Source organism: Dasypus novemcinctus, chromosome 4 (assembly GCF_030445035.2).
Source record: "Dasypus novemcinctus isolate mDasNov1 chromosome 4, mDasNov1.1.hap2, whole genome shotgun sequence".
Lineage (NCBI taxonomy): Eukaryota > Metazoa > Chordata > Mammalia > Cingulata > Dasypodidae > Dasypus > Dasypus novemcinctus.
In genome coordinates this window covers 28,364,173-28,378,374 of record NC_080676.1, presented here as the reverse complement: position 1 = coordinate 28,378,374, position 14,202 = coordinate 28,364,173, and the positions used below count along the sequence as shown (strand labels likewise).

General features: G+C 40.5%; 1 protein-coding gene across 3 annotated transcripts in view; it reads right to left on the bottom strand.

Moving 5' to 3' along the window:
- The window catches only part of RSRC1 (arginine and serine rich coiled-coil 1), a 461,399-nt gene extending 449,214 nt beyond the window's left edge, over positions 1-12,185 (bottom strand). Inside the window, exon 1 of one of the 3 annotated variants that reach the window (XM_012523649.4) lies at positions 12,085-12,185. The gene's annotated coding sequence lies outside the window, so the exon portion shown is untranslated. Of the gene's footprint in view, positions 1-12,056 lie in introns of all 3 variants that reach the window. The other 2 variants (XM_058295198.2, XM_058295200.1) reach the window with 2 other exon arrangements.
- Between the last annotated feature and the right edge of the window lie 2,017 nt (positions 12,186-14,202).

Here is a 14,202-nt window from a genome sequence, read left to right as displayed (position 1 = left end):
AACACTGAATCAATTAAACACTAGGTCCAAGGATCAAGTGCAAAAGAGCAGAGAGCCACTAAACTAAAAGTTAAAGTGATGGTATGAAAGTCTCCAATCAAATGGTAAAGGCTACAGTCCTCTGTGTGCTTGGATCCAAGAATTCTGGCAGCCAGGTGTACATCCCAAGCAGGAAATTGGAGGATTCTTCTCTGCAAAAACAGTACCTGAGAAAAGATATAAATATTTGAGGTTTCCCCCAAAGAAAAGGTCACATCCTCACCCAATTACCCTATAATGAAGCCCACCAGTTGTTGACAGGCCCAAACCTTAAACACAGAATTTCTGTAAGTTTTTTAGTGAATATACAACAAAAGATACCAAATATGTGATGAAAGCCTTCATCATGAAACAGGAAAACCAAAACACACACATAAAAAAAGGCAACTCTAAGTAAACCAGGAACATGCAGAAGAAAATTTTGAGGAAAAAAAATCAGTTAATAACTTCAAAACATATGAGGAGATGATCCAGCAAATAAGAGAGACACTCAGAGAATAAGAGAAAGAGCTCAAAATTTAAACAAAAGATAAACAATGGTTTAAAATAATACACTAGGGATGGAAGATAAGGTCAAAGTACTCACAGAAAGAGACAGGGGTGTAGATGTGGCTAAAGCAGTTGAGAGCCCACCTCCCACAAGAGAGGTCCTGAGTTCTCGTGCCTCCTAACAAAAAAGAGAGAGACAACAAGCAGACAATGAGCAGACAATGAGCAGTCGAGGGGGGCAGGTAGGAGACAAAGATGAAATACAGGAGGTAAAAGAAGAAAAGAAGATCAGTCCTGAGACCCTTTCAGGAGTTTCAAGAGATCAGAACTCTTTTCATTATAATACTAAAATATTGTTTGCCTTTTTCACTGCTTTGACTTTTGTAATGATGGTAAAAAAGCAACTGAGGGGAAAACTGCTGGTACCTTAGCATGAATTAAGGTACTAGTCATTGTAATTTTCACTACCATAGTCACAGTTTAAAGAAAGGAAAAAAAAGGTCCAGCATCCAATTGATATGCATTCCACAAAAAACAGAACTGAGAAAAGAGAAGAAGAAAAATTACCCAAAAAATAATTCAAAGAATTTCCACTTTATTAAAAAGACATGAATTTCCAAAAATCCCCAGGACAATGAATCAAAAAAAAAAAGACAACAGGTATCTCATAAAAATTGAGATACCAAGAATAAAGAGAAGATCCTAAAAACCTCTGAAGAAAAAAAAAAGTGGGGGAAGGTGTCACAATAAAAGGCACAGTGCTTTTAAACAGCATCCCAGAAAACAATGGAATCTAACCTTTAAAATTTTTATTGAAAATTATTTTTAACCTAGAATCTGCATCTAGCCAAGTCACTGATCTAGTATGAGATTAGAAAAAACACATTTTCAGACATGCTACGTCTCCAAAATTACACCTCCCACTCATTCATTTTTCAAGAACCTACTGGAAAAATTCAATCACTAAAAAAAAAAAAAAAAAAAGAACCTACTGGAGGCTGTGTTCCACCAAAAGGAGAGAGTAAACCAACAAAGATGCAGTTTCAGGAATAAATGATCTATTACTACAGACAGTAAAGAAAAATCCTAAGATGACTGCAGGTCTAGAGAACAACAACCAGCCCAATACCTTCTCTGTATCAGGCATTGTTCTAGGTATAAAGGATATGTCAGTGAATAAGATTCAAAAACCCTTGCCCTCAAGGAGCTTAACATTCTTCTAGTAGACCAGCAGTTCTCAAAACGGAGACTGAAGACCCCTGGGGGTTCCTGAGACCCCTTCAGGAGTTTCAAGAGATCAGAACTCTTTTCATTATAATACTAAAATATTACTTGCCTTTTTTCACTGCTTTGACTTTTGTATTGATGGTACAAAAGCAACTGAGGGGAAAACTGCTGGTACCTTAGCATGAATTAAGGTAATAGTCATTGTAATTTTCACTACCAGTCACAGTTTAAAGAAAGAAAAAAAAAGCAGTTTCACTTAAGAAAGTCCTTGAGGAAACAATAAAATTCATTAATTTTATTAAATTTCAACCCTTGCATACACATCTCTTAATATTCTGTATAATGAAGTAGGAAATACATATAACTTCTGCCCCACATAAGGAAGAAGGGTTATTTTGACAAAAAGTATTTTTGCAATTGAATTGCAAGCTGACCTGGCTGCTTTTATCATGGAACATGATTTTTATTTTAATAAACTAAAAAATTATGATTACACAGACTTAGATACTTTACTAAATAATGACAGTTATCTTCTCAAAAATGAAGGAGGGGAGAAGCAAGATGGCAGCAGAGTAAGTTGCTCCTAGAATTAGTTCCTACGACAGGCAGTTAGTAAACACCCAGAGCTCTCTGGAGCTAGCTGAAGCACCTGTTTGGGGGCTCCAGGAGACCAGAGGGGCATCCTGCCACATCCTTGAAGGAATGGAAGAAGGAGACTGCCCATCTGCAGAGAAGACTCATAAGTAGAGTGTTTCACACCCCGGAGGCCCATGCCAATCCTCCACTGGAGGCACAAGCCACCTCGGGAGCTGTTTCAGGGCTGGAATTGAAAGCTCCACTTCCCCAAAATGGGGGAGAAAGAGATAGTTGGGCACCAACTTCAGCTACTGATGAGTAAATTCAGCAAGCTAAAGTATAATCCTGAGAACAGCTAAAGTTTGAACCTGTCCAAGTCAGAAAGTGGCCAACACTGGATGGAACGTGGGAGAGTGTGGGCTATGGTGTGGACCACAGGACATGGGGTGCAGCGATGCCCAGAGATGTACTCACCAGATGCAATGGATGTGTCATGATGATGGGGGAGAGTGTTACTGTGGGGGGAGTGGGGAGGTGGGGGCGGTGGGGATGAATGGGGACCTCATATTTTTTTAATGTAAAATTTTTTAAAAAATGAACAAATTGAGTAGAATTTGGGGGAAAATAAAAGTGGCCAGAAGCCGCCATCTTAACTCCATGCCTGGCACGAGGGGAAGCGGGACAGACTGAGAATCCCAATGCTGGTGGGGACCGACTTCCTTCCATCCAGATCAGACTGCAGCTCTAGCCTAGACCCTGCTCCACCTCTGGCAGGGAGGATGCTGGGGGGACCTGCACCAGTCTCCTTGTGAAATTATAGGCCAAGACGTGAAGGCCGGTGATCATCCTACTTTGGCCCAGGAGCAATTCTGCGGCTGGAGTTGGAAGCTCCATTTCCCAAAAACAGGGGAGGAGGAGAGGGTCGTCCACCGATTTTGGCTACTGATTAGCAGACTCAGCTGGCTAAGGTATAACCCTAGGACCAGCTGGGGTGTGAATCTATACAAGTGGCCACCGTTTTGACTCTGCCCCCAGCATGAGGGGAAGCCAGGACTGAAAATCACAGTAATGGTAGGACCCTGTTTCTTTCACCCAGATCGGCCTGCAGCCCTAGCCTAGGCTTCAGCCCTACCTCTGCTAGGCTGGTGGGCCCTGCACCAGCCTATTCAGGTAACTGCAGGTACATTTGGCTGGCACAGATTGAATAATCAAAAGTCTACCAGAACTGCAGTCATCTTGGATCTGCACTGCTTAGACTGCTACTCACACCTGCAGCTCCATCCCCGCACCAGGCAAAGGAGAAAGGGGCATGAAGATTTATCAGTCTCTCTGGGCAACTACAGTTTAGGCCTGCATGTCTTGGATTATTCCAAACACTTGTGGCTCTGTCTTTACCCCTGGCAAAGAATAAAGTTGGGAAAAGCTTCATTGGCCCCTGAGACAATGAGGGTAGCTTGAGCCTCCACAGCTCATAGCACCAACTACATCCCTGGCTCCTACTGCACAATCAGCAAGGGAGAAAGGGCAGGAAGTCCTAAACTAAAGAGAAAAACTGCACCCAGAATAGTCTAGTAAGTCAGATGCAAAGACACCAACAAAAAATTACAATCCACACCAAGACACAGGAAGCTATAGTCCAGTTAAAGGAACAAGATAAGCCTCCAGATGACATAAAGAACATCACAGATGTTCAAACAAATCTCCTTAATAAATTCAATGAGATGGCTAAAGAGATTAAGGATATTAAGAAGACATTGGATGAGCATAAAGAAGAATTTGAAAACATACAAAGAATAGCAGATCTTAAGGGAATGAAAGGTGCAAAAAATGAAATGAAAAAAACATTGGAATCATATAATAGATTTGAGGAGGCAAAAGAAAGAATTGGTGAGCTTGAAGAAATGGCCTCTGAAAGTAAACATACAAAAGAACAGATGAAGAAAAGAATGGAAAAAATTGAACAAGGTTTCAGGGAACTAAATGACAGCAAAAAGTGTGCAAACATACATGTCATGGGTGTCCTAGAAGGAGAAGAGAAGGGAAAAGGGGCAGAAGGAATATTTGAAGAAATAATGTTAGAAAATTTCCCAACACTACTGAAGGACATAGACATCCATGTCCAAGATGCACAATGTACTCCTATCCGAAAAAACCCAAATAGACCAACCCTGAGACACATACTAATCAGAATGTCAAATGCCAAAGACAAAGAGAGAATTCTGAGAACAGCAAGAGAAAAGCAATGCATAACATATAAGTGATATCCAATAAGATTAAGTGCTGATTTCTCACTAGAAACCATGGACGCAAGAAGATAGTGGTTTGATATATTTAAGATACTAATAGAGAAAAACTTCCAGGGAAGAATCTTACATCCAGCAGAATTGTCTTTCAAAAATGAGGGTGAGATTAGAACATTCACAGATAAACAGACACTGAGAGAATTTCTAAGCAAGACCAGATTTCCAGGAAATACTAAAAGGTGTGCTAGAGCATTAAAAGAAAAGACAGAAGAGAGGGGCCTAGAAGAGAGTCTGAAAATGAAGATTATATCAATAAGAATAATTAAAAGTGTCAAAAGAGGTGAAAATAAAATATGACAGATAAAACTCAGATTGTCAGGGATAAACTTAACCAACAATGTAAAGCACTTGTATTCAGAAAACTGCAACTCAATGTTAAAAGAAATCAAAAAAGGCCTAAATAACTGGAAGAACATTCCATGCTCATTATTGAAAGACTAAATACCATTAAGATGTCAATTCTACTCAAATGGATATACAGATTCAATGTAATTCTGAGAAAAATTCCACCAGTATTTTTTTTTAAATTGAAAACATGATTATCAAATTTACTTGAAAGGGTAAGGGGTGCTGAATAGTCAGAAACATCATAAAAAGGAAAAGCAAACCCTCAGCTCCAGACTTTAAATCATATGAGCTGGCTATAGTGGTAAAAACAGCATGGTACTGGCAAAAAGACAGACACATAGACCAATGGAACCAAACTGATGGTTTAGAAACAGACCCTCACATGTATGGTCAAGTGATTTTTGACTAGCCTGTCAAACCCACACAGTCGGGGCAGAACAGTCCATTCAACAAACGGTGCTGAAAGAACTGGATATCCATATCCAAAAAAAAGGAAAGAGGACCCCTATCTCATACCTTATTCAAATATCAACTCAGAATGGATTAAAAATCTAAAAATAAAAGCAAGAACCATAAAGCGTCTAGAAGAAATTGTAGGAAACTATCTTCAAGACCTGGTGGTAGGTGGGAGATTCTAAAGGAGATAAGAGGAGGACTGAGAGGACTACTGATGTTTAATGTATGTAGAAGTTTTAATTAGCTTTACTGTAAAAGTGTGGAAATGTATAGACTGGAAGATAACACATAATGAGTAACAGCTGAATGGGAATGCGGTAGTCTAGGTATGTAAATGCCAAATGACAGAATGTGGGAGAAAAATCTAGGAACTGAATAGTACAGTAAACCAAGAAGTGGATGAGAATTGTGCATGATGGTACAGACTCAAGAGTGTCCTTTGTGAGCTAGAGCAAATGTACATCACTACTGCAGGGCGATGGGAATGTGGAGAGTATGGGAAAAATATAACTGGAGTGACCTATTGTAGCAATCAGATATGGTTATGAATTCCAAAAATAGATATTGGATTATGTTTGTAATGTGGTCTGTACCTAGGCAGGATTGAGTTATGACTAGGGCTTTGATTGGGCCACATCATTAGGGCATTGAGTTCCCACCCACCAAAGGTAAAATGTGTGGCAAAGGACAGAGTTGGGAGTTTTTGATGTTGGAGTTTGATGCTGAAGCCTTAAGTTGGAGCACCAGGGAAAGAGACAGAGCTGTTCGACTGATAGTCTACACCTGATCTTGTGGAGAAAACAGAGGAAGCAAGACCCTGGAAGGGAGGAACAGAGGAAGCTTGAACCCTCGCAGATGTCGGCAGCCACCTTCCTTCAACACATGAAAATAGACTTTGGTGAGGGAAGTAACTTATGCTTTATGACCTGGTAGCTGTAAGCTCCAACTCCAAATAAATACCCTTCATAAAAACCAACCAATTTCTGGTATTTTACATCAGCACCCCTTTGGCTGACTAATACAGAATTTGGTACTGGGAGAGAAGTAGTGCTTTGCAATTACCGAAATGCTGGAATTGTTTTATAAATGGGTAAGGGGTATTTTTTGGAGGAATTGTGAGATGCTTGGAAGAAAAGACCTACAGTGCTTTGAAGACTGTTGATAGCAATACGGATGCTAAAGAGACTTTTTATGATGCCTCAGAAGTAAACAATGAAACTATTATTGGAAACTAGAGGAAAGGCGATCTGTGTTTTAAAGGTACAGAGAACTTCGCATGATTAACTCCTGGTGTTTTATGGAAGGCAGAATTTGAAAATGGCAAGTCTGGACATTTACTTGAAGAAATTTCCAAAGTAAACCTGGAGAATGTGGCTTGGCTTCTGCTTGCAGCTTATAACAAAATGCTAGACAAGCGAGATATGCTGAGGACTAAACTGTCAGGCACAAAGAAAACAGAAACTGATTCTGGAAAATTCAAGCCTCTGGAAATCAAGCTCCCAGGTGAAAGTGCCCCATTGGAGGACTTTAACTAAACTTGGAACTTGTAAATCAGGTTTGATGATGCAGTTATGTTGGAGAGACTTGTGGAAAGTCTGTCTGATGGCTTGGACCCCTGCTTCTTGCATGCTAAACCAACAAGGTTTTTGAGAGAGCTGTATGAACAAAACCACTGTCAGCCTGGAATAAAAAAGGACAGGGAAAGGAGGGATTGAAGGGAAAATGACTTCAAAAGGAAAACCACAGAAGCTGAGATCTGGAATTAGAACATCACCTTGGGCCAAAAGAGGAAACCTACTCATGTGTACAGAGACAGTGAGTCTGCCCCAGCAGCTGAAGAGGGTGGATGTTCCCACCCAATGTTCTGGGAGAGTTTTGCCACCCCAGGGTACAGAAAGGGTGAAGCACATTCCCCAATGATTAGGGCAGTTAAGGTTAGCACCCCACAGGTCTGAGAGGAGCAGACCTGTCCCCCAAAGGTTAGAGAAGGCCAGGTGGTCAACTCATTGCTCTGAGAAGGTTGAGCCTGTATGCCAAAGGTTAGGGAAGGCCAGGCGGTCAACTCATTGCTCTGAGAGGGTTGAGCCTGTATGCCAAAGGTTAGGGGGAATATTGTCTTCACACCACTGTGCTGGGGGGGGAGGGGGTAAGACTCTAACCCAAAGACTGGGTAAGGTGTAGCAATCACCCCAATATTCTTGGAGGGAGAAGTTTGGAGCTTGGTGGAACCACAGATGCTTGATAAGGGTGCAAACAAGAATATGACCACTGGGCAAGCATGTGGAAAGGGTGGGTTCCCATAAGGCACCAAGGAGAAGAAACCATTATCTTAAGAATGACTCTCAGACTGAAATCTAATGGAGAATGCCCTGCACGTTTACTGAACTGTAGAGGACCCATGACTCATGTTTCCAATTTCTCCTTATTATAAGTTAAATGTTTATCCTTTGACTGTCCATTTGTGTATTAGAAACAGATAAATTGGTCTGTAAGTTTCAGAGGTCTATAGCAGACAGGACTTTGCCCCAAGACAAACTGGATTTCTTTAAAATGATTGTGATATGATTTAGTACTTGCATTGTTACTGATTAAAGGTTTTTTTTCTAACATTGTAATTTCGTTTTAGAATTCAGAGAGTGGAGTATAGCAGTTTGACATGGTTATGAATAACAAAAATAGATATTAGATTATGTTTGTAATGTGGTCTTACCTGGACGTGATTAAGTTACGATTAGGGCTTTGATTGGGCCATGTCATTAGGGCACTGAGATAAAGGGTGTGGCAAAGGACAGAGTTGGAGGTTTTTGATGTTAGGGTTTTTGATGTTGGAGTTTGATGCTGAAGCCCTAAGTTGAAGCACCAGGGAAAGAGACAGAGCCGTTTGCCTGACAGTCTACGGGTGACCTTGTGGAAAGAAGCAAAGCCTAGAGAGCCTCATACTCTACACCTGACCTTGTGGAGAAAACAGAGGACCTGAGCCCAGAGAGCAGCAAGACCCTGGAAGGGAGAAACCCAGGAAGCCTGAACCCTTGTAGATGTCAGCAGCCATCTTGCTCCAACACGTGAAAATAGACTTTGGTGAGGGAAGTAACTTATGCTTTATGGCCTGGTATCTGTAAGCTCCTACCCCAAATAAATACCTTTTATAAAAGCCAACCAATTTCTGATATTTTGCATCAGTACCCCTTTAACTGACAAATACACCCACAGACTGTGGGTGGCAGTAATAATATAATAGTCTTGCATCTATGCCAAAGATGTACTGTGTTGATAATGTGACAGTATGGAAAATGTGTGCAAAATGTACACTAAGGACGAGGTAACAATCAGATGATATATATTATCTTAACTGTAACAAATGTTCCACCACACTGTGGTGTGTTGATAGAGGGGTGTTGTTTGGGAATTCTACACATGTACATGATTGTTTTATAAGTTTACAACTTCTGTCATTAAAAAATGTATTTAAAAAATAATAATAGGGTGGGTAATATCCAATTGTAAGATAAGGAGTATAATTAGTAGTAAGATTTTGACAATATTCTTTCACAAATATCTCATGACAATGCAAGGTGTTGGTGGAGGGTTGGTGTATGGGACCCCTTATGTTACGCATGTTTGCTTTGTAAGTTCACAACCTTTACTATACACTTATTGTTTATGTATGTTCATACATAAATAATATAAAGATAATAATAGGGTGGGTTGGAGGAAAATGCTTCGGCTAGTAGTGACATTTTGAGAACGCTTTTTAATCATTAGTGAAAAATGATTAACAACAATGCAAGGTATTGGTGGTGAGTTGAGAGTCTTGTATGATGTTATATATGTTTGCTTTCTGAGCTATTACTGTACACTTACTGTTTACATATGAGTGATATACTTCAATAAATTAAAAGAAAAAAAAACAATAAACAAGAACCACTAATTTACACACACACACAAAAAGGAATGAGTGGGGACTTTCACTTCAAGAAAAACTGTTGGCGGCAGACTTGGCCCAGTGGTTAGGGTGTCTGTCTACCACATGGGAGGTCTGCAGTTCAAACCCCAGGCCTCCTTGACCCGTGTGGAGCTGGTCCACATGCAGTGCTGATGCGTGCAAAGAGTGCCCTGCCACACAGGGGTGTCCCCCACATGGGGGAGCCCCACGCGCAAGGAGTGCGCCCCATAAGGAGAGCCGCCCAGCACAAAAGAAAGTGCAGCCTGCCCAGGAATGGAGCCGCACACACGGAGAGCTGACACAGGAGGGCTGACATAACAAGAAGACGCAACAAAAAAGAAACACAGATTCCGGTGCCACTGAGAACAACAGAAGCAGACAAAGAAGAAGACGCAGCAAATAGACACAGAGAACAGACAACCGGGGTGGAGTGGGGGGGAGGGAGAGAAATAAATAAATAAATCTTTTTTTTAAAAATCTATTAGTATTTGTCGATAGATTTTGAGCCTTCAAGCAAAAAATTACAATTTGTATAATTTGTATCTGGCACCATGAGACTGACAGCTTCCCAGTCCTTAAGACTTCCCTGATGAGATCAGTGTGATATTAATAACTGTGAATTTGATATTATATATTACATATTCCTAGTAAGGAGGCACTCTTTATACTTAATTCCATTGGTAAAGTTAAATGCATGGAAGATAGATTAACTACTCTTTCTATAAGGGAATAATGAATTGAGCACAGATTATTTAGAGTCTCACAAGCTAACAATTGTTCAATCTTTCCATAAATGAAAAACTAACACTGGGGCAGAATAACTCCTACAGTTATCGGTGTTCTGTTCTCACTCTATTTTGTTCTGGTTGTAGTCTCAAGATTGCAAATCTTACCCAACTACTCGCACCATCCAACTGAAGTCAGGGCAGGTAATAACTAAGGTAGGACATCAATTTACAAAAACATCTTATAATAAAGCTTAAGTGGTTGACTGAAAATATGGAGCCAAGATTTAGTCATTCAAGAAAAGAGAGTTCAAAGGCATATACCCGGAACTCCTTTGTTCTCTAGTTATTAACAAGGGTACAAGAAGCAGTTATCTTTTTAAGACTGGAAGCAGTCAATTTGAGAGAACAATAGTTCCTAGAAAGCATGATGGCTTATAAATTACTTCTCCACTATTCACTCATTAGTATATCAAAATATAACTTTCTAGACACACAGGGGAAAAAAGGGGGGAGCGGCAGAGAACAGTCATTTTTTCAATGAGAACTGCCTTAAAAAGGTGAAGTAAAAATGGGGGTAGTACTATTGAGCATAGGAAGAAATCCCCAGGTAAAGAATCATACAAGGAAAGTAAAGGTAAAATTCGAGTAACAAAACAAAATTCAAGAGATAAAGAATTCTGAACAATCCTCCCAAAACAAATAAAATTTATAGACTAGTATATCTCTTTCCCAAAGAGAAAATACATCTATCCCTGAATTTCTACTATATTATTACAGGAGTTTTCCAAGTCATAAAACAACACTGTTTTTTGAGCGTGGTCTAGTTGATAAGGCCAATTAAAAGAAAGGTGTCAGCTATCTTTATCTTTTTCAGATTCAGACCTTTTTAGGCCTTTTGTTTAATAACATAAAGTGCCATCACTTAGAAATCTCCTTGGCCTGCAAAGAAAGTGAATTATTTATAGACTCTAGGACCAGAAGGGCTCTCAAAGGATACCTCGTTCATCCACGTTACATCTGTTTAAATCCTTAAATTTGAGCATTCTGCCTATCTCTTTCACTTAGAGCTTTTACATCTAGGTTCAAAGATGGCAACTCTAAGACTTAAAAGTGTTACCACACAGGACATTTAACACCTAGGTAGCTGCAACACAACTGGGTTATTACTCATTCTGGTAAGTTAAACATTTTTTAAAGAAACTTTTTTAGGTTTTCGGTGCGTTTCTGAGAAATTATTTTAAGGTAGAACCAAAATCCAGAACAGGAAACATGCTTAATGCCGCATTATAACCTCTCCCCAAAGCAAACAATTTAAAGGTAGTCATAAAACTCTTAAGTCTACAATCACAAGTCCAGAAGTCAAGCAAATACAAAGTGTTTAGGCAAGTATGTTTCAAGGTAAGATCTATTTCACCCTGCACAAACTCCTCTCAGCAAACGACTATGAGCCTGGAAAGGTCAAATGGAGGCGCAAGGAGAGATGAACGCTAAGGTGAAGACAACAGCGTGGGTGGGTTAAAAATACACCAGGACGCAGCCTCCCTCTCGCTCCACCCCATCCAGATCTAGTGACGAAATGCCAGGCACATTTTGCAAAAGCCCAAAAGCAGACATAAAGGATCAGGGTCTAAGGGGGGTTGAACGTCCCGCTAACTCTCCCACACTACCTCCAGACCCAGGGCCAAGCCCGAGGCCTGCAGCCGCTCTCCACCCAGCCCCCAGCCGAGACCCAAAGGGTCAGGCGCCTCCAGGTGCGGGGCGCATGCGCACGGCGTCGCTCCGCACGCCACGGGGCCGCCGCCCACCCCTCGGCCGCCTCCAGACTACGAGCTGCTCCAGGCTCCGCGCCGCCTCTCGACCCGCAGGGCCTCAGAGCCCCATCGCAGCGACTGCCGCCCCCCAGGCCCTGGACGCGGGCATCACCTAGATCCCGGCCCTCGGGCTTACCACCCGCTGACGAGCAAGCGCCGCAGACCTGGAAGCGTTTCTTCGGATTAGGGAGCCACCGGCGTCCTCCGAACTTGCTTCAGTTTAAGCTCACCGCCTTCCTGGTTCCAGCGCCAGGCAGCGTCAGCCGAGCTTTCGAGTGCATCGATCGATTCTGCAAGGCGAAAGGAGTGCCGAGGGAATAGATTGTCGCGCCGCCAGTTTTTTTGTTGGGAGCTTTCTTTTGCGTGTTTGATTATTTGATTTTCGTGTTCCCAAAAAGCAATAAAGTTGGGGACTGGAGGTGTTATTGCCTTAGTTATCGGCGTTATCACCACAGATAATCATTAAACTAATCTGCCTAGTAGGAAGTTACGTTCAAGACACCTACACGTAGCAAAATTGGTTATCTCAGGCTGGGGAGAGGGGGAAACTCGCCCAACAACAATAAATCATGGGAATGTGTCCGTAAGAAGTCGTGTGTGATTAAATTGTAATTATTTGCAAAAGTACATTAAAAGTTGGTGTTTCTTCTTCCTGAAGGTGAAAGCGCTCACAGGGTGGGTGCAAATTAGTTTCTCCCATTAAAGTTACTGGTTGGTAGAGCAATAGGAGAAAACTTCCCAAGGGGGGGAGAGGAGGAGGTTTCTTCTGAAGAGAAATCAAATTTAGACCGTTGTGGGTTTTTAACATTTTACACCAAAAAGAACTAAAGCGATTTGGCATTTCCTGTAACTCATGCCACATTACTTATTTTTCCTTGCATGAAAAATCACTTTTCCTAATACGCTATGAATAAGGCAAAAACTAAAGAGGTAAATAAACCGTTGGCCTTGGTTTGGGTTGACTAAGTTGTGGCTACCCGAGCTAAAGTTTTCCGCAGATGTTTGGGAATATGGAAATCACCTCAACAATATACTTCTGCTAAATGCTTGTACCTTAACTAGCCAGTTTTTAAGGACCGTTTTAAAACTTAACTACAACACTGCGTGATTAATTCAAGCACTGGAGAAACCCTACAATTCCTGAATTGATTGGAACTTGTTTATCTGTCTCCAGCTGAGCTATATACCCTCAATGCTTTTTACCCAGACTACATTTTGAAATCTCCCGACTCTGGAAAATATTTGGTGTTTAGTGAAACAACATCGTTACAACTGCGTGATCATCTATTAGTATATGCTTTTAAAACGGATTTTTTTAAAATCAGACTTCCCTACGGCCAGTAGGAGTTCACAGTCCCATACCGCGGATTTCTCAATTCTCCTTCTAGTAGCAACACAATCAGTCCCAAATATACAACAAGCCAATAGGTTGAGGTCATGGGAAACTCTATTTAGTTTGAATTACAAAACTGTTGTGTTTAAACCATTCCTGATTACCTTTAAAGTAGCCGTCTTTCCCTCCAGCTCAGTAGATATAACTTGAGTTCAGAACTAAATATCATGTACTTGAAAGAGCAAAGAAGTAGCTGGTGGGTCTCCTGAATCCTTACCAGATTTCTAGTAGTGGTGATTTGGGAGCTGTTTATGAATATGTATTTAACACTTCACTTTGAGAGCCTATTGAGGTCCACACCCATTTATCTGACCTCATTACTTGTCATTCTGCTCCATAACCTTAAAAACGGATTTTCATAAAGGACTAAGGTTTTATGGTTATTCCCCTTTGATAATACTGTAATGAAAGTGGTTACAGATAACTTTATTTCTATATTCATATAACTTAGGAAAGTTTGGGTATTTGAGTCTCTTTTGTGATGTAATAAAATAAAAGCAAGTATTCATATATTCATTATTACCTAAATGGTGCTGCTACCAGAAACTTAAAAGATCCTAATTATTACTTCTAAAAGTAGCAGTAAATATGTCTTAAGAAAAACAAAAGATAACTTCAATATTCAAGAGGAAAAAGGCAAAGCAGCATTTTGAAAAATCATGATTCCACCTTTCTTAAGCTCACCAAATGGAGACATTTAAATCTGAGGGTATGTGTAGTATAACATAAGGTTATATATAGACTCTATTTACATATATGTAGATACACTAATAAATTATAATTTTTCTCTTTTCTTTTTACAAATGTTTGCAGGTGTTTTATGTGGAACGTCTCAAAATTATATGTTAAATTTGTGTTGATATCTTAAGCAATGGGTGGAAGATATACA